The following is an 18,727-nucleotide window of genomic DNA, read 5'->3' as shown; positions in this document are numbered from 1 at the left end:
ATATTCTGCCAGGAAAACACCAAAGAGTATGAATTTTAATAAATAAATAAATAAATTTAAAAAAACTTGTGGATGTAGAGCTTGGCAGTTATTTTGTTTGTAAGGGAATAACTTCAAACTGCATTTAAAAACCCCTATTTTCCATGTACACATTTTGGTAAACACTTAGCAGAAGTTACTCATGTTTTAAAAAAAGTTTTGTTTGGTGTCTTTTTTTTTTTTTTCTTTGAGTGAACTATACAACTTCATATGGTTTTACTTGTCTATCCCATGAAAATACACACACATTTATATTTTCTGTACTTCTCTTTCTGGGGGAAAAAACAGTCAAGAAAGATATGCTTTTTAAAACTGAACGCCAAATGACACATTTAATACACCGAAATTTTAACATTTTATAATACCTTGCAGTTTTTTAACTGAAAGTAATTTCAAAAATACTCTGCTTTCAAATTAGACTTACTAGAATTAAAATAGTTCTTTACTTATCATTCCTCTGCTTATAATCACTCATTCTATACTCAGAGATCTGAGAAATATTTATTTCATTGCTGTTGGTTAATGTGAAATATAAACCTAGATTATTAACTTAAACATTAATTTTGATGCATTTCATTTGAATTTCTACATTGGTATCTTATTAATCATATTGCAAATTAAATGCATCAAATCTTAGAAATTATGCTGAGTAAAGTTAAATACAACAGTAGTACTGCACGATTAACTTTTCATTGGTAATTACGACATAGCATACATGACAGATTGCATATATGACATATTATAAGATATGAAATATTTTATACATTAAAATATCTCAAAACATTTCTTTTAGCACAGCAATTTTTTTTGCTTCAACATAGTTGAAATGACTTATTCCACATTTTTATTGTACAGTATTAATTTTAGAAATTACATTTATCTAATTGTCTCTTAAAAGAGGAATTTTTTTTTTTTCTAGAATGATATTTCATCAAAATGGCCGCATTCTCACAGAAAGCTGTGAACTCTCCAAAATTGCCTTTTGTCACAAAGAGCACGTCTATTAAAAATGTTGTGACTACTTCAGGCTATGAAGATTTTGGTACAAATTGTTGCAACGACGATACTTAATTTATACACACAGGGAAGGGAATTCTACATTAATATTTAAGTTACAGAATGAAAAAAAAAATCCTTTTCTTAATTAAGCATAATAGAGAAACTCATTGGTGAAATAACTTATTAAATTCAAACAAATATTTGAAGACTTTTTGCCTCCTGGTATTTTCCATCTCAAATATACAACTTTATCATCACCACTGTGAAATTACAGTTTCTAAGTCCTGTCTTCTGAAAATCAAAAGTTTTATATTTTCTTTTACCCACCAACTCCAATAATCGGAAAATTGTTAACAAATCTTGAGTCGTTGGATGAAGTAGCCTGTTTGGTAGATTATTTTTCCCCTGACCTCACGCAACCTAAGTTGCTCTTCACGCGCACTGTTAACCAGTTGTTGTCCATCTCTTCATCATTAATATTTTCCATGGTCCTTCTGTTTTAATTCAGCTCTACACCCCACAGAGCCCCTCATTTTATTTGCAGCACCTCACATAGTCTTTACATACCAGCCTGCCTGCTAGAGGCACTGAGTGTTTCTCAGTAGAGGATTAAGCAGAGTTATCCGCCGTCCCCCAATACACTACTTGTCATGAAATTTGTAGGAACTTAATCACCTTTGGGACTTCTGTCCCTTTGTCAAATCTAGTTGAAATTGGCCAAGAGATTCAACATTTACTGAAGGGAGCAAGGGAGACCAGACAGAGAGCGCTATCACACAAATACTGTTTCCTTAGGACACAAGGCTAAAATAACTGTGTAACAAATGGTTTGACGGAAACTGTCTCATGAATGTAGCAATTAAATCACAGGCAAGTGATTTGTTTTGCAAGTATTATCATAAATACGTTGCTTTACCCGTCACAAAATCTCATTTAACGACATTAATTTTAAAAGAACAATTTTGGCCTGAGTTTTGTTTTTGTGGCGCACCAAGGGGAAAATGTTTTCTTATCTTCAAATGTTATTAACTGGAAATAAGTGTAACCTACGCTTTGAGGTCCTTATTGCAATTTAGATAGACAATGAGATATACAATACCAAAAAGAGAGAGAGATGTTTGTAGTTGAGATTTTTCTCCTGATGCCCCAGGTGACTACAGTAGACTTCCTTCTGTGTTCAAATGATTAAAAACTACAATTTCCTTCAAGCCATTTTTAGAAAGCTATTTCTAATTGCAGTATCAAGTAATATAACTTTTAAAAAATTAGTTTATGAGATTTACATAGGAGTCTGCTTTTAATAGGAAGGTAAGTTGTGTCCTCATTTGCAATTGTTATTCTATTTTTTCAAGGCTGGAATAGAGTAAAGGCTGCAATAGAGTAAACTAAATTCTGCCTTCACATAACTGGATACATGAAGAAGAATTTCAACCTTGGAGACTTCAAGTAGCTTCTGCTACAGATACACATCACTTCAACTAATAAAAATATGTGTCTCTGTTCTGAGACAAAACTATCCTTCAGGACAGTGCTGAAAATTAGATGCTTTATGCTGTGAAGTTATGTTAAAAAAAGCCCACCACCTCCTGGTTAGGTGTTTGAAAGGGACAAAAGATGACAAAAGAATATTATCTCTTCTCGTATCCAGATATTGCAAGCAACTGTACTCATACAGTTTTTACAGATAGAAGGACCTTTAATGATTTGGTCACGTGGGACCCGCAAAAAAGTTTGTGATTTAGCCACTGATGGTTTTTGTGGTAGCTTGCATGTTGTAAGATGGGAAACAGTACATAGATTGAACAAACACTTCTTTGAGGGATAAATGATGTCCAAAATTAGAGACGTATAGCTATATTAAGTTTAGTTCAAAAGCATCTGCAGAATTATGCACTTAGAAGGGTTGATTTAAATGTTGTTTTGTCTTCCAAAGGAAATATTGCTGAGAAGAAGTTCAGGTGAAGCAAAGAATATAATAAAGATTTTTGGCACTCCTGTGCCAAAAAAAGACAGGGAAAGGAAAAAACCATAAATACAAATTCAGTTGCTTTTCCCTAATTTGTAACTGTATTATTCAATCATGCACAGATTTTGTCAACTGAAATGTATACTGTATGAGGTCTACAGGAGCCACTCTCAGAAAATTTCCTAGTTTTTTCACTCATGTATTTGCATTGGCATCAGATCTGGGGGGATTCTGAGAGCATATAATATTGGTAAAATGATATTTCCATAGTCACTGGAAATCTGCATAATTTGCTTTTGTTAAATGACTACTTCAGCACATGGTGTGCTGTAGGCAACTCATTGTTCACCTTTGATAATTAGCTTTTGTTTAACAATGTTGTTACGTGTTTTCGTTGAAGTTGTATCTGGGCAGAAGACCTTGGTGTGATGTGAGGGGATGACCCTGTAGAATGCCCTTGCTTAACTAGAGCCCCAAAGTCAGGATGTTAATTGGCTACAGAGAGTAATGTATACAGATAAATGGAAACAGTTTCCTCTGTTAACTGAAAAATTTATGTGGTAATTAAACTCAATTTAAAAGAATAAACATCAACAGTTTTAGTAAAACAATATCTTTGCAAAAGACTAAACACATTAAGAAATACCTAAAGGTCAATTTATGTAAGAATAATGTTTTATCTTCACCAGGTTGTTACCAGACAATTCGGGATACATTTTTCTTTTCCAAAACAAAACTGGTAGACTTAATAATCAGCTCTTGGAAGGTAAAGATGAAAAACAGCCAGACTAAATGAACACTGGAAAACATGCATCTTTTCAGAAATCCAAGATTTCTGGAAACTTATAGAGGAACTGAGATACCAAAAATCAGAAAATCAAAGGTAATCAAAAAACCAGGCTGCTTTACTCTGTGGAAGTACATGCTTCACTCCAGTGTTTCTTGTTTGAGAGCACTGACTTCCTTTTTACTTGCATAACAATGATTTCTGTGTCATCTTAATTTTAAGCTTTCCTAGCAAATTCCCGTTTCAAACCTAAGGAACTCATTAAAATATAGAAAATGCTGTCCTTATCTCACGGATTTTGGTCATTCAGTGTCACCATGATCTATTGCAGGTTGACTCACTGGATCCCAGTTTGCCTACAAAATACCTCTCTGTCTTTAATTGCAAATGCAGGAAATAGTAAATTGAACAAAATAATAAGCAAATATTTTTAAATTAAAATTTACTTTGGAACTTACGTGATAGCTGATTAGAGATTTGAAGTTAAGGTATGGATAAGCTATATTATCTTTTTTTTTTTTTTTGGTAAGATACGATCAATGGATAAACCAATGCACCATTAATTAATATCAATTAATTAATATCATTAATATCAAATTAATATCAAGAAGGTTCCTTTAGCAGAGCACATGTTGCGTAGTAAGATCATGCCCTTCAGCAGAAATCAGTATATCCATACAGAATATCAATTTAGAGTTTATAGGACTCTAAAACTGGAAGTCCTATATTTCACTTAAACGATACAAAATGGTATCAGAATACAACTCTTAATTCACAAAAGTCAGTACGGTAATCTACAGTAATAAAAGCCTTAAGTTAGGTTGTCTTTCAAGAAGACATCAAAATAACACAGATAAATTTTATCTAGCTTATGTTGTACTCTATACACGCTATAGCCTGCAGCAGATCTGACTGATGTTATTTAGCTATGAAAAATGTGGCTACTTGATTTGGCATAAAAGCTTACAACCTATGTTTTATCAAAGAATTTTAAACTATCTAATACAGCCTGTTACATAGATGCTATATTTAAGTATTTGAAAAGTCACTTTTAACACTTTTTAAAAAAAACACGGATTTGACTAACTGCTGAAAGACTAGGAGAAAAATAGTCATTAATAACAGTATTCAAAATGTGTTCACATTACAAACATATGGAATGTTATAAAATAAACCAGAACTTACTCACTTAACATATAAGTGAAAAGCTTATCTAAATGTCAGACAAACTGTTGCAGATGTCAAACCAACTTTCTGATTAAATTCAGAAAGTTTCACAGGAGGATTCTTGACTTTCTTTTTTTGTTTGACCTTTGAAATCATTTGGCCTCCTTTTTTTTTCCTCCTTGTTCCTCACTTCCTCTTCATCTTTCTTTTTTGAGGGAAACAATGAAACAGAAAAAATACCTTCCCTGAGGACAGCAGATGAAGACTTGAAGCCCCTTACGTTTCACTTGAGTCAAACTCTGGATGGAAGAGGATTATAAACTTGGTCAAGAGGGAAATGTTATGGAAGACTATCAAGCCTGTCCATGTAGCACATTAAAAGACTCTCTCCACTTGACTCTGCTAATCCTTCCAGCCATTGTTGGTTTCATGCATAATTTTCACACCATGACAGACTTTAAATTGAAATGTTAATATGAATTTGAGAAATCAATACAAACTTTTAGTATCAAAATAGTTTTCTACAAAACATCAAAGAGTTTCTGTTGGATACTGTGTCAACTGCAATTTCCCTACCAAATTGTAAGCAAATGTGATTGTCAGTACTTTGATTTAAATTATATCATCCTATCCTTTAGACAACTGTGAAAACTATTTTCTCACCTAGCAGCAGTGCACCAGTATCTGAAGCTAATACAAATCTGATTATACAGTTTAATTCTTAATTTGTCCTAATGTTTTACTATGTTTGCAAGAAAAGAAGAAAAAAAATTTCTATGAAACTAGCATCTTTCATTCAGTTTTCCCAGTATTCTTAAATCACAATACATGTAAATCGCAATCTCTTTTTTTTTTTTACTGCTTAAAAAGTAATAACAAGTCCAAAGGGTAAATGTTTTGTAACAGCATATTTTATGTGTTTTGGAAGCAAGAAAATAAAAATTCATAACACTGGTAAGCTGATAAAATAGTGTCCAGCTTCCATTTGTTACTAGTAAATCTTCAAAAAGAAAAACATGAGAATTTTCAAAATGAATGCACATATCTATAAGGCCAGTGAGTAAGGACAGTTTTGTAAGGATACTTTCTATATGCAATCCTTGCTCTGTGCCAGCCTTTAGAGCTGCAGCAGAGTCTCACCCATTGAAAATTCAAAAAAAAGAAAACATGATGTTTCATAATCCGGACACATGAACTCATCAGTTTACTGATATAATTCTTTCTGTTTCCAACTAAAGTAAATGCTGGTAAAATTAAATGTGTCAGAGGAAGACACAGACTAGTTGAAACATACATCTTCAATTTAATGGAGTTGTAAATGCTTTCATGCTAGATAGTGGAAGGTCAAGTAGTTTAACTTTTGCCTACATGCATAATAGAAATAGATAGTGTTCTAGTTAGACCTAGCTAGTCCGAATTCCTAGAAAATCTTGTATCTAATTTTAGAATTCCTTATTGTCTAATACTGAAATTTTATGAGGTACAAAAGCATTATCTCTAATCATCGGGCCAGATACCCTTCAGAGGTGTTCCTTCTGAGATCATAAATCTATAAATTTTTGTTCTTACCTAAGAGTTTTTCTAGACTGTGTGACTTACACCTAAGAAAATGTGATTTCATTTTAAAGAGACATAGTGGTGAATACAGTGCCATCAAACTGCATACATAATTATTTTAGAAAGCAACTTTTGACAGAACTTATTATGAAGGTATTTATAAATCTTATACTTCGAATACAGTTACTAGTCATTTTGCATGAATAGGCCCAAAATATCTAAAAAAAAAAAAAAAGTCATACAAAGATAAGTATGGTAAATATTAATTAATATGATTTCAGTTTAGTTTGCTTTCAATTACAGACAAAATATATTTAAGATATTTCAGACTCCTTTTCTACTGTTATGACTGACTACAGTTGAGTAGTCATTCTGAACAGTCCCATTCAGCCTTTGAGTCCCACATAACTTCTTTTGACTACAAAAAAATTCCCTTTGCAGAGGATCGGATGTTGCAAGATGAGCAGAAATGGTTGAATACATTCAACTATTCATATCGGTAGAAAAACAAAAGCAGTAGGATAAAATACTCACAAATCCTTTCCGTTCCCTAGAATGCAACTTTCATACAGAACTCAAAAACGCCATAGCAAAAACCTGTAAGCTATTCCATTCATTACTTAATAAATAATTACAGTGTTATCGTAATTACTACTCAGACTGTGGTAGGTATATAGCTCCTATCCCATAAACTAGGTAGCTTTTAAAACCAAAATGAGAGAAAAGCTGAAAATCCTGCTGAAGGAATACATAGCACTTAACCATTATCTTACCAGAGGACATAATTTTATTTTAATCCAAAAAAATTGTAAAAATGAAAAAAAAAAGCTAACATTGTCAGAAAGTCTTACCTAACCAGCTATGATTCTGCACGTGTCTGTGACAATTTTAGAAGAGTATATGGTTTCACAGATAAAAAGAAAATACAAATGGAAGGTACAGGCAGTTTGTACTAATTCAAGCATTCTTCAGACTCTGTTTATCTGTCACAGGCAATATTAAGACTATTCTTCTAAAACATCTTTGTTTATAAGCACCAGATTTATTGCTTCTATTTCCTACCTGTTCCCAAATTTTAAGAAGTATTTCTTATGGGGCAGTTCTTTGTAGCTGCTGATGACACAGACACAGTGTGAGAGAATGTTATTAAAACAAAGATTCCTGTATTCCCCATTCCCACACTCAACATGAGTACAACGACCATGTTTTTTTCTTGTACAACAGTCAAAATCATACCTTACTTGTGTAAATCATACTTGAAAAAACAGCTAGCTAGATAGAAAAGCTTGTGTTCTGTGCAGGGGAGTGGCTGGAACACAGCTTCATCCTGCCGCAGGTGATGGGCCAGGGGAAAGCTTGTGGGAGAAGATAAGGGATCAGCACAGGTGATCCTGTGGTGGGCATCTGCTACAGACTAGCTGATCAAAGAGATGATGTAGATGAAGCTGTCTTTAGAAGTTGACGAACTTCACTTTTGTCCCTAGAAGGGCTATGGATCAAATACTTCTGGAAGCCTTTCCAAAGCCAGGTTATGCCTGACAACTTCATTGCTTGCCGTAAAAAGATGATAGGCTCTGTAGGCAAGGGGAGATCAGTCGATGTTAATATAATTTGCAATTTTAGCATGGTCTTTGACACTGCTACTCACAGTATTTTTATAGCCAGATTGATAAGATTCAAACAGGGTAAGTGGATGGTAAGTTGGATGGAAAATTCATGCAACTGCTGGTTTGCAATTTGGAGTCTGAAGTCCAGCTAGTGGCTGGTAACTAGAGTCATTCCTCAGGTATCAAACACTGTGGTCAGTAGAGGTAAATGTGTTGATTAATGATCTGGAACAGGGGACAGAGTGCACACTAAAGAAAATTTGCACCATACCAAACCAGGGGGAGCAGCTGATATGCTGGAAGGCTGAGTTGCTGTTCAGAGTAATCTTGACAGGCTGACAAAAATCCCAGGAAGTTCAAGAAAGGGAAACGCAAGTTCAGCAGCTGGAACAGAATAACCCCACACAGCAGCACTGGCTGGGACCAACAGGACAGAAAGCAACTTTGCAGAAAAAAACCCTGGAGGTCCTGGTGAACAAGTCATATATGAGACAGCAGCCTGTCTTTGTGGCAGAGACAACTGAACACATCCTGGCTGTCTTAGCAAAAGTGCAGCCACCAGGTTGGTGGACATGATTATTGCCTCTTATTTGGTAGCTCTGTGCGTGTCCACTTTTGGGGTCCTTAGCAGAAGACAGATTAGATTAGATTCTATAACTGCAGGAACAAACTTGTACCTTTCAGTTTAAAAGCACACTATAACTTTAAAAAAAGCATACTGTTTTATCTGTGGTGTTTTAAGAACATTACTGTGTTTTATGTACAGTCTGACTACATTCTTGATTTCATCAGAGTATCTGAATTTTTAACAATCAGGCCTGTGGCACAGATTTTTATATTGGATAGCTGCAAAGGTTATAAATTGTGATCGTTAACATTTGCGGGGATTGATGTTAAAAAACATTTGGCAGACTGCTTTCATTGCACTAGTAGGAAAGGAATTATGTATGAGGAGGAAAGGACATACAGATGCCTGAAAATAAGTGAAGGGAGCACAAAAAGGAATGGAGAAAATGACACTTAATGAGACAGTCTTCATAAACAGCTAGTAAATGAAAAAAAAAAAAGACAAATTAACGAGGAAACCCCCCCACAAATCGGGGTCAAGCAGAGCCAAAAGACAAAACAAGATGCTACTATTTAGAGGTATATCATAAAAGATTTTTTTCTATAACTCAAGGAAGTTTAAAAGCTAGCAGAATAGAAGCATTTCAGAAAGATGAGCTTGGGACTATTGTCAGCAGTGTGATTTAGAGCTTCATGTCCATACAGTAACCAGCATGTTTTACATAATAGAGTTCAGCATCTACTCCCATTATAGTTAAAGTCAGTCTTCCATAAATGCATTCAAATTACTATCTGAGTTATCCACATATTTTCTTAAGCTATTTACACTAAATAAGTGCACTTCTGATGCAAAAAACCTTGGTACAAAAGGGAAAGTTTTAGATTTATTAGCTTTGGATGAACAGGCAAGAGTTCTGACGCACTCGCTAGAGTGGGGTGGCTCCTGTCAGGGATGTCACCAAGAGACTATCAAGCCTCATGCAGCCCACTGACTATTATACGCTGCTATTATTTCACATGGGCACCAGTGATACCACCAGGAACAGTCTGAGGAGTATCAAGAAAGATTACAAAGCCCTGGGAGCAGTAGTAAGGGAATCTGGAGCACAGGTATCACAACTTCAATCCTCCTGGTCAAAGGGAAGGGGTTTGAAAGGGCCAGTCAAATCTGGCAAATCAACAAATGGCTACCGGACTGGTGCCACAGCCAAGGGTTTGGCTACTTTGACCGTTGGACTCGCCTTGAGAAACCAGGTCTACCTGGGGGCTGATGGGGTCCATCTGTCAGAGAAGGGGAAGTGCATCTTTGGTCGGAGGCTTGCCAAGCTCATGTTAAATTGTGAGGAAAAAAAATGAGACAAAGTACTGTTAAGACAATAGATCAGGGGATGACACTCTGGCCTTACTATGGAGGAAGTCAGTACTGTACTAAAAAGAAACCAAAGACGAAAAGACAGAATTTTCCTTAGAAGACTTTCACCGTTTTATAAAAGAAAGTTGAAATGATCATGGTGCGCAGCATTAAGAGGTCCATCTGGGAAAAGAGATCCCATTTAGCAAAAGCAGAGAGGCTGAAGAAAAAAGAAAGAGGAGATTGGGTGTGAAATCCAACCCCCTTTGAAGTCAATGGGAATTTTGCCATCGATTTCACTGGGTCAGGATTTCACATGAAGTGGATGCAGGCTGTGCTTTGTGATATCCATATTGAATTGAGGTTTCTGATTTCCAAAGCTGTATTAAAGTCACCCCCACATAAAACTAATGTAGCAGAGTACAGAACAAAGTCTGTTATTTTCTTTGAGAGAAAATGAAAAGATTACAGTTAGAACCTTATTGTTACTATAACTAAGCATAGACAGAAGAATATACATTTCAGCATTTACCTTCTATAATCTATTTTGTTTTTTCTCTTTTAGTTTTCCTCCCTGAACTCTTATGCCTCCCTGCTTCACTCCTTGTACTCACTTCAATGCTTAACTGCAAATTCCAGTGGGGAAAGTAAGCTGACAAAATCATACTCTCATTTTTGTACAGCCTAGCCCCTTAAGCTGCACTGTTCAAGTTTTGGGTAAAGTTTGTTATATACAGATTTTTATATATATTTTTTCAGTAAGAAAAAAGTCTCAGATGCTTATTTTCATATTAATAAAACAAATTCAGACATACCAGTAACGAATAACAAAATGTGAACTTTGAGTGAGATGGCATTTGATGTCAAAAACTAACATTTAAGTGCTATTTTCTACTACTGAGAAAAAGCAATAATAAAGATAGGCTATTAATAATATTATAAACAATACTTTTTACAAAGGGGAAAACAAATCCCTAACAGGATCTTTCTCACGAAGTGCATTCAAAACTTACAATAATCCTTGTGCTTGTCCAAAAGTGCACATATCATGACAGCCAATAACTTTCATAGAAACGATATCCAACTAAAACTCAGACGAAAAGAAAGAAAAATAAAATTTTATGTTCTATACAAAAGTTTGCCTTCTTTCTAATTAAAATTACTTCTGGAACCTAATGTTAAAAATGTGTGTTCATTCCACACACGTATTTAATGGAATCAGTGGTGCTATTTAATCAGATGCTGGAGATTTAAGTTGGAAATAATGAATATCAGGTTAGGAAAGTATTCAAATATTCTTTACCTGCTTCTTTCCTACAGTTTGTTAAATGTATTTTTAATGCAAATATATCAGTGTGCTTTTTTTTCTCTGCTGTCCTTGATGAAGACAATCCCATATGGGTGAAATGTTGGCCTCTCCTGCTTCTTCCCTGCTGTGCCAAGAGAACAATTAAGTTGGAACTATCATAACGTGAATGATATCTACCTAAAGCTGGCAGATCTGTGTCTAACATAACTTGTTTTAATTTATAAGTATTCTTGCTTACAGAACGCAGCAGTTCAGAAAACTATTGTTGTACAGACAGCTGAAAAAATAGAAGTTGAATATTTATGAGGCTCAATAGAAATATTCCTTCTAAACAACTTCTTGTCTGCAGAGGAAGACTGGATTCCTGACTTAAACAAGGCATCATTTTGCTTTTAGTGTCAACAGTGTCAAACACCTGATTGAGTAAATTGTTAGTTACTAATAACTATAAGGATCAGACCTAGCAGGTCTTTTTTCTGTAAAGTAAATATTTTCTTTTAAAAATCGAACTGCTAAAAAGATTTTTCCAAAGGCAAACTAGTTACTGAACTTTAACTGAAAGGTGATAAAAATAGGTCTTAATTTTCATTTTTGTCTTCTGAGTGTATCCAGTTATAGAGTATTGTTATTCAATACTAAAATATGAAGCTGTATAATAGTTAGAAAATAAAACACACAGGAAATTCTTTGACCAGGTTTCCAAGATATTGCAGTCCCTCACTGCCAAACCAGGTCTTCTTCATTTTCCTTAAGTTGAGACTTAAGGCAAGCTCTTTTCTAAGGAAAATAATCAGCAGCAAACCAACAAACTCACACATACCTCTGTGCGCCTCACATTATACACAAATCATTCTGGAAAAAAATTAATTTTCCAAGGAACAGGTATTTTTTAAAATGTATTTAAACTCCAAACTTTTACCTGATTACATAACTGTATAGCTACAATTATCTCTATATCTATCTATAGATCTATGGCCCTTGAAGACTCCTATTTCTCAGTTATCATTTAAATTCCAGATCCTGAGAGAGGCTAACTAGCTTTGACTTATGCCTATAGAATATTACATCTTATTGAAAATAAAGGGAAATCAGGCTAGTTTAGGGGACTGAAAAATTTCAAAAAGTTTCACTTGTTTTAGACGAATCTATAAGGTCTTGCCTTGCTGAACAAGAAATACATCTCTTTGAACATCAAATGTATTAACTGTAAGGAAAAAGGCACATGATGGTGTATAAACGAACTGTCACATACACTGAAATAGAACTAATTACTAACACAATGTCCTGAAATAATTAGACATTGGTTTTTGTTTCTTTTACTAGATGAGATTTATTTTTTTTATTAAATATAGTCCATTTCCTCTGACAAAAAAAGATGAATGTTCTAAAGTTTATCTATTTTTCTTTTCAAAGCTGTTTTCTTTCAAGTGTCCTTGTGAAAAAGATGGCTGTCTTTTAATGTTTCCACAGGCATTTGTCACTCATTGGGCCCTTAACCATGTTCAGCTTAATGCTGCAAACCATAATCCAATCCTTTCCAAAAATCACAACAACACTAATGCAATGGCAACTAAGGCAACAGTCACTTTCTACTGAAGGTTACACTGAACTGTATAGTCTGAAGTATATTTCAGATATCCTTTCAAGACCAGAAACACGTATAGTAGCCTGTATAATTGTTTTTCAAGTCACTGAAGACATTTACAAACTAAAAGTTATTTTGCCTCAATCTATTAATTTTAGGGTTCAGATTGTTATTATGAATTAAACAAGTAAATTCTTTGCAAACACTTGTTTGCATCAAATCAACAAAAAAAAATAGTAACTTTTGATCATGTGCTTTGAGTTTTCTCTCAAAACTTCTGTATTTAGAATACACTATAGCATATACTAGGTTCTCAACTTTTGTCCAGTGAGGCAGCCTTGGTTTTGAATGATAATTATACACATGTAATAAGAAAAGCATAATTATGTATCTATACTGAGAACTACAGTCAACCCTGATGGTCACCCTTGCTTTGTTCAAGTCATAGGAGTCACAGTTCTTCATAGGCATCTTCTTGTGATATTTCTCATATTATATATTTTAGTCCTCTGTCTTAAGTCTGCAGTCTTGGATTGTTTCTAAAGGCTGACAATAGACCTGGGACAGAGAAGTGGTAATGGAAAGAAGAAGAAATGGTGGTGCTATGTTCAGGACTTCTAACGAGCAATTTGGCTCCTACTGTCTTAAGGAAATGGGCCTGCACAGAAGTCTCCGAGCACGTTCTTACTTTCACCAGAGCTGCAGGACTCAAGTTAAATTGTTGCTGGGAAATCAAGCTAAAATTTGTTGGCATTCTGGGCTCCAGAATTACTTTAAGCATCAGTTTAAATACACAATAAAGTTTATTTATTGACTGAGCAATTGTTATTTACAAATATATTAGTGATAGCAACGACTGGAGGGGGTGGGGGTGTGGAAGTTGTTAAAGCTGCTGATAATGTTGTCACATCAACATTAAAGCAAAGAAGAAATTTAGACTACAAACAAGAAACTGGTTTATAACTCCCAGAAGGATAAGATTCTGAGGCAGCCTTCTCATGGGGTAAGGGAAGGGGGAGAGGAGGAAAACACAACAAAGAAAAGAATACATTCATTTTAAAATGAAGCTTGATAAATTTAAAGAACCAGCCTTGGCAGAGGAAGGCCTTTCTAAGCCTGTATTCCCAATAAGATTAAAGGGATTGTTGATATCATTTCAAGCCTAGTGAGGTGCTGTCCAGTGAGACTTTAAAGGGAGGCGCACACTTTAGAAAAGGCACGTGATTGTTGGGAGGACTCCGCAAATGTCTCTGTCGTCTATATATGAGTTAACAAGAAAACTTTGCAGTTTGGTTGAAAATGAAACCACCCCCAGGTTGTACTGGAAATTCAATGAAAAAACACAAGAGCACTCTTTCTCCACAGTAAAGGCTGTTAGCATACAGACTGGAAAGAAAAATGAGTATCGTGAAGGTAATTCCTGTACCAATGCATCAGGTGGTTTGGTTGCTTGCTTTATTTTATATTTTGTACTACTCTAGCTCTAAGCCTTAAGCCTTTCTATAAATGCTGCTCCTCTTAAAGAGCAAGGCGTGAATGATGTAGCATTTGTGTTTTAACAGCATTGCTGTGTTTTTAACCATTCCAGAGCCTTTTGCGTAATATTCGACTACTAGTGCAGTCTGCTCACTCTGCCTCAAATATGTCAAAAACGCATTCTCTAGAGAAATTTAATAAAACTGACTTCTGTTATTGCAGTGAATGACTAAGGCAAATAATATAAAAAAGACTGGTAGGCTAACTTCTGAACAAATACAAAAGGACAATAATGGACAAATTAATGTAATCACAAAATAATTCTTCACTAGAAAAAATGATGAAGATTTCTCTGATTACAAAACACTGAAGGCCACAGATAATTGTTACAAATTATCATTTGCCTTATTTTCAACATAAGAGAAAAAAGAATCATTAAAATTAAACATGTGGCTGGTGTTTTTCATGTAGAGGAAGAGCAGGCTGTGGGTTTCATAGCACCAAGAAGAAACGCACACTGCTTACACACAGAACAGGATGGTTGTGCAGTATCGTCCTCTTCACCACATACCTGACACTGGGTCCTTGGGATCAAAGCAGATCCCAAACACCATGGGCTTGGACATCAGACAGGCCTGTTCGGCTTGCAGGGATAGCTGTTTTATGCAGCAGGTTACCATAGCAACTTGCCCCAATTTACATAGTGAATAGCTGCATAAGTTAATGTAACTCAATATAAGCATTCACTCCCAGTTGAAGATTTCAGCTTGTTAGTGTAAGACAAACAGAACTTCCATGTAGAAGTCAGAAGCTGAAATGCCTAGGAATAGCCATTTAAATGACTCAAGCCCATCTTCCTTACACAAAGGTTCTCTCTCTGCAGTTTATACCTTACGCATGCTCCCTGCTCACAATAGTCAATTGCTAACTCGAAACATAGCCTGCACAAAAGGAAATAAAACTTTCTTAAGTAAACTTAACCTGCAGAATTAAATACAAACTTAACCAGCATTTTCCTCCCACGCTGTGTTCAAAAAAACCCAACCAAACAACAAAACCAACCAAAAAACAACCCAAAACTCCCAACAATTTCTTGCACGGAGTTTAAGATCAAACGTCAGTTTCCTGTGCAGGAGCTTTGACCCTGCTTCTATCCTTATTTACTTAATTTAGCCTGACAATGCAACTTCAGAGTCTTACTTCTAAAAGCATTTTAAACATTTTGCTGGACTAAGGGCAAGACACTGAAACTCAGCAACTCCCCAGATTTTTTATTTGCATTATGCCTAGTCTTAATCAAGAGCCACTACTGACTAACATGCATTAATCCCACTTACATACTTTGGTAATCTTACATGTACCTACACACACATTTCTAAAAGCAAATTTCAATGTACGAAGGAGCCACTCAAGTAGGGCTAATCAGTTTCGCAAATACACAATAAAGAATCAAAGATCAGATGGAAGTCTTTCAGAACAAAATCTGGGCATTGTTTTAGATTGCAACCAAAGTATGAGTCAATATCATGATACTGTTGAAGGCAAATATCATACCAGGATCTACAAATAGGACTTAATACTTGCAAGATATATGAAGTGATCCCTATTTACACAGCATGGATAGAATTTCAGTTGAAACAGGAGTTTCAGACACTGTGTTCCAAGAGATACATGGAGCAGAGCAATGAGATGGATGAGAGGTCAAGAGAAACATGTACTAGAGAAGAGTTAGGTACTATTTAGATGAAAGGAAAGACTGAGTTCTTTATGAGTTAAGGAGGCCCTTGTAAATAGGAAGGAAATAATCTGTTTTTCATGTTTATGAGTTTAAATTGCAGTGAGAAAAACTAGGGTTAAAGCTGGGAGGGATGGGAAAACCTCTCTCACAGTAATGATGAAGCCCTAGACTACAGAAACCCAGAGGGTTTGCTATAACCAGACCACAGGATCTCCATCAGTGGAGATCTTAAGGAATATGTTAGACAAACATCTACCAGGAACAACAGAGTACAGTCAACAGGATAGTTCTGTTTAAATTCTCTCAAGCCTCGCGCATTATATTTTGTACACTGGAAATTAATATAGTACCAATAAGAAAAGTGAAGATTTTTCTCCCAGTAGGCTTATTTTTATTATTTTTTAACTCAAGAAAGTATTAGAACAGTCATAAATAACTTTCACCTTACATACCACAGAGACCTTAATATTCCTTACATAAGGAGGGGAGAAGCAAGAGTCCAAAGAAAAAGTTTGAAAAACTAATTTCCCTGTGATAATTTGTCCCATACAGCACAAATGAGTATTGAAATTTCCTCTTCCATATTATTTTGGATCATCTTTACTCAGAATTATATTGAATTATATTATATTGATTGTATTAATTTATTGCCAAAGACAATTTGTTGGTCAGTCATGCAATAGCGAGTAAGTGTACTCTTAACTTGAGCTCTTTCATTCGTTGTTCGCATAAAGAGTTGGTCTGGTCTTTCCTACAGAACAGTTCTTCAGACTGCAAGTATTAATCATAATAATGATAATTGTAGCAATTTAGCTTTGTCTGCTGCTGCTCTTACCTTGGGCTTTACAAAAAAGTTTTTGAGGATTACTAGAAGCAAGCTTTAAGTCAGTGATAGGATCCTACAACAGAATGGAAGTTGTTCAGCATGAACTGAAGTCAAATGTAATGCTAAAGTTAAAACGTGCAAATTAGAGAGAAGAAAAGTTATGGTTAATGTTTTTTTCCTTCTGAGGTAAGGGAAGGTTCCAACTAGGTAATATTCTTATTGCTCTGCCTGAAGATCTGCAAACACACTCCAATTAATTACTTCCAAAGGAAACTCTCCTTTACCTGAAATGTTTGTGGGTTGTTTTTTTTTACTTTACTTCTAAAATTTCATTCTAAAGTGATCCCGGATTCTTTGATGGTCAATAATTGGCCTCTGAATGCATTTTTTAAGAAAAGCAACTATGTTCAATGTATGTTGAAAGTGTGAAATTTCTTTTTATATAGAGATATAAATAATGTTTCTTAGCTCTGGGTTCATAAATATTCATATAGTGGCCCTAGCACCATATACTCCAGTTACACAATCCAATTACACAACTAGAAAACAGAACATACAATTCTTGCAAGATGTAGAATCGACTGATACCCATCTTTCTGCTTGTCATACCTTTGTTCTTTTTGCTGAGTGCTTTCCTTGCGGTTTTTTTTTTTTTTGTGTGTGGTGTTTTGTTTTTTTTTTAATAGCGTATTCTGAAAAGAACAGTGTCCATGGAATAAATAAAAATACTGAAGTTATTTTAAGAGTAACTTCTACCCGAAGAATTTTAATCTCAGAAAAGAACAAAGAAGAATATTGCTGCTATCCCTATTTTTTCAAATTAAAAAAAATTAGAAACAGGCTGGTGAAACGATTTCCTGAAGTGGACAAAAAGAATCTAGGTTTCTGAAAATTTAGCCAGAGGCTATTTAAATAGGACATACTTTCTTCTTCTAACTCCAGGTAGATAATTTCTAACATTTAATGATCTAATTTCCAAGTCTAAGCATTCTAAAAACTTCTGGAACAATAGCAGCTCTTATTTGATAACCAAGGTATTGAAAGTACTAGTGCTTCACTCAAACTTTTTAAAATCTATTAATTCCACTTACTAAATAACATACTTGAATGTAAGTGCACGTGAACACACACAAAATACAGCTTTTTTTCAAAGAAAAAGGCATCTTTTGAAGAGTTGCTGTAAGAGTACACTGTATTGTTACGCACAAATTGTATTGTTATCCACAAATAACACATTAAGTCCTACATTAGACCTCTGCAAAAAGAATGTGGTCTTCTCTTTTCAGCTTTTGTCTAATAAATACTTTATGTATAGCTTGAAGGTGCATGGGCAAGAGACTATCTGGTGTCTAGTCTCTTGAAATTCTGATTCGATAACAACTAATTCAACCAAAGACCCTAAAGGATACTGAAAATATATACAATATATACTGGAAAGTGTGATACTTAATAGAACTGAGGTCTCTTTTCAGTACAGCTGAAACAAACATGCAGTTTTAGTGGTGGGAAACATATGACAGAAAGCTATCTGTCTTTGAAAAGCTTTATTGTAAGAAGAAAAGGCTGAAATAGCTGTGGCTTATTACAAGCAAGCTTAATAAGATTCAAAGTGCTACATGTCTTGAAAACAAGAAAAAAGATTTCCAAATTGCACATTTTTTCCAGAATATGGGTACGATTCTCGTATATCAATAGCCCAAGGGCACAACATATTGAATGACTTATTAAAGATTCATGATACAAATTTATTTCC

The 18,727-nt window shown here is 34.8% G+C and overlaps 2 long non-coding RNA genes across 3 annotated transcripts in view; one reads left to right on the top strand and one right to left on the bottom strand.

The window, feature by feature from the left end:
* LOC141748434 (uncharacterized) overlaps positions 1–18,727 on the bottom strand; it is a 121,738-nt gene that overhangs the window by 62,699 nt on the left and 40,312 nt on the right. The window lies entirely within an intron of this gene.
* LOC141748435 (uncharacterized) overlaps positions 1–18,727 on the top strand; it is a 44,891-nt gene that overhangs the window by 7,336 nt on the left and 18,828 nt on the right. The gene's annotated exons all lie outside the window — the stretch shown is intronic.

The sequence above is a fragment of the Larus michahellis genome, chromosome 9 (genome assembly GCF_964199755.1).
Source record: "Larus michahellis chromosome 9, bLarMic1.1, whole genome shotgun sequence".
Lineage (NCBI taxonomy): Eukaryota > Metazoa > Chordata > Aves > Charadriiformes > Laridae > Larus > Larus michahellis.
Note: the sequence above shows the minus strand (reverse complement) of the source record. Positions and strands in the feature narration are given on the sequence as shown.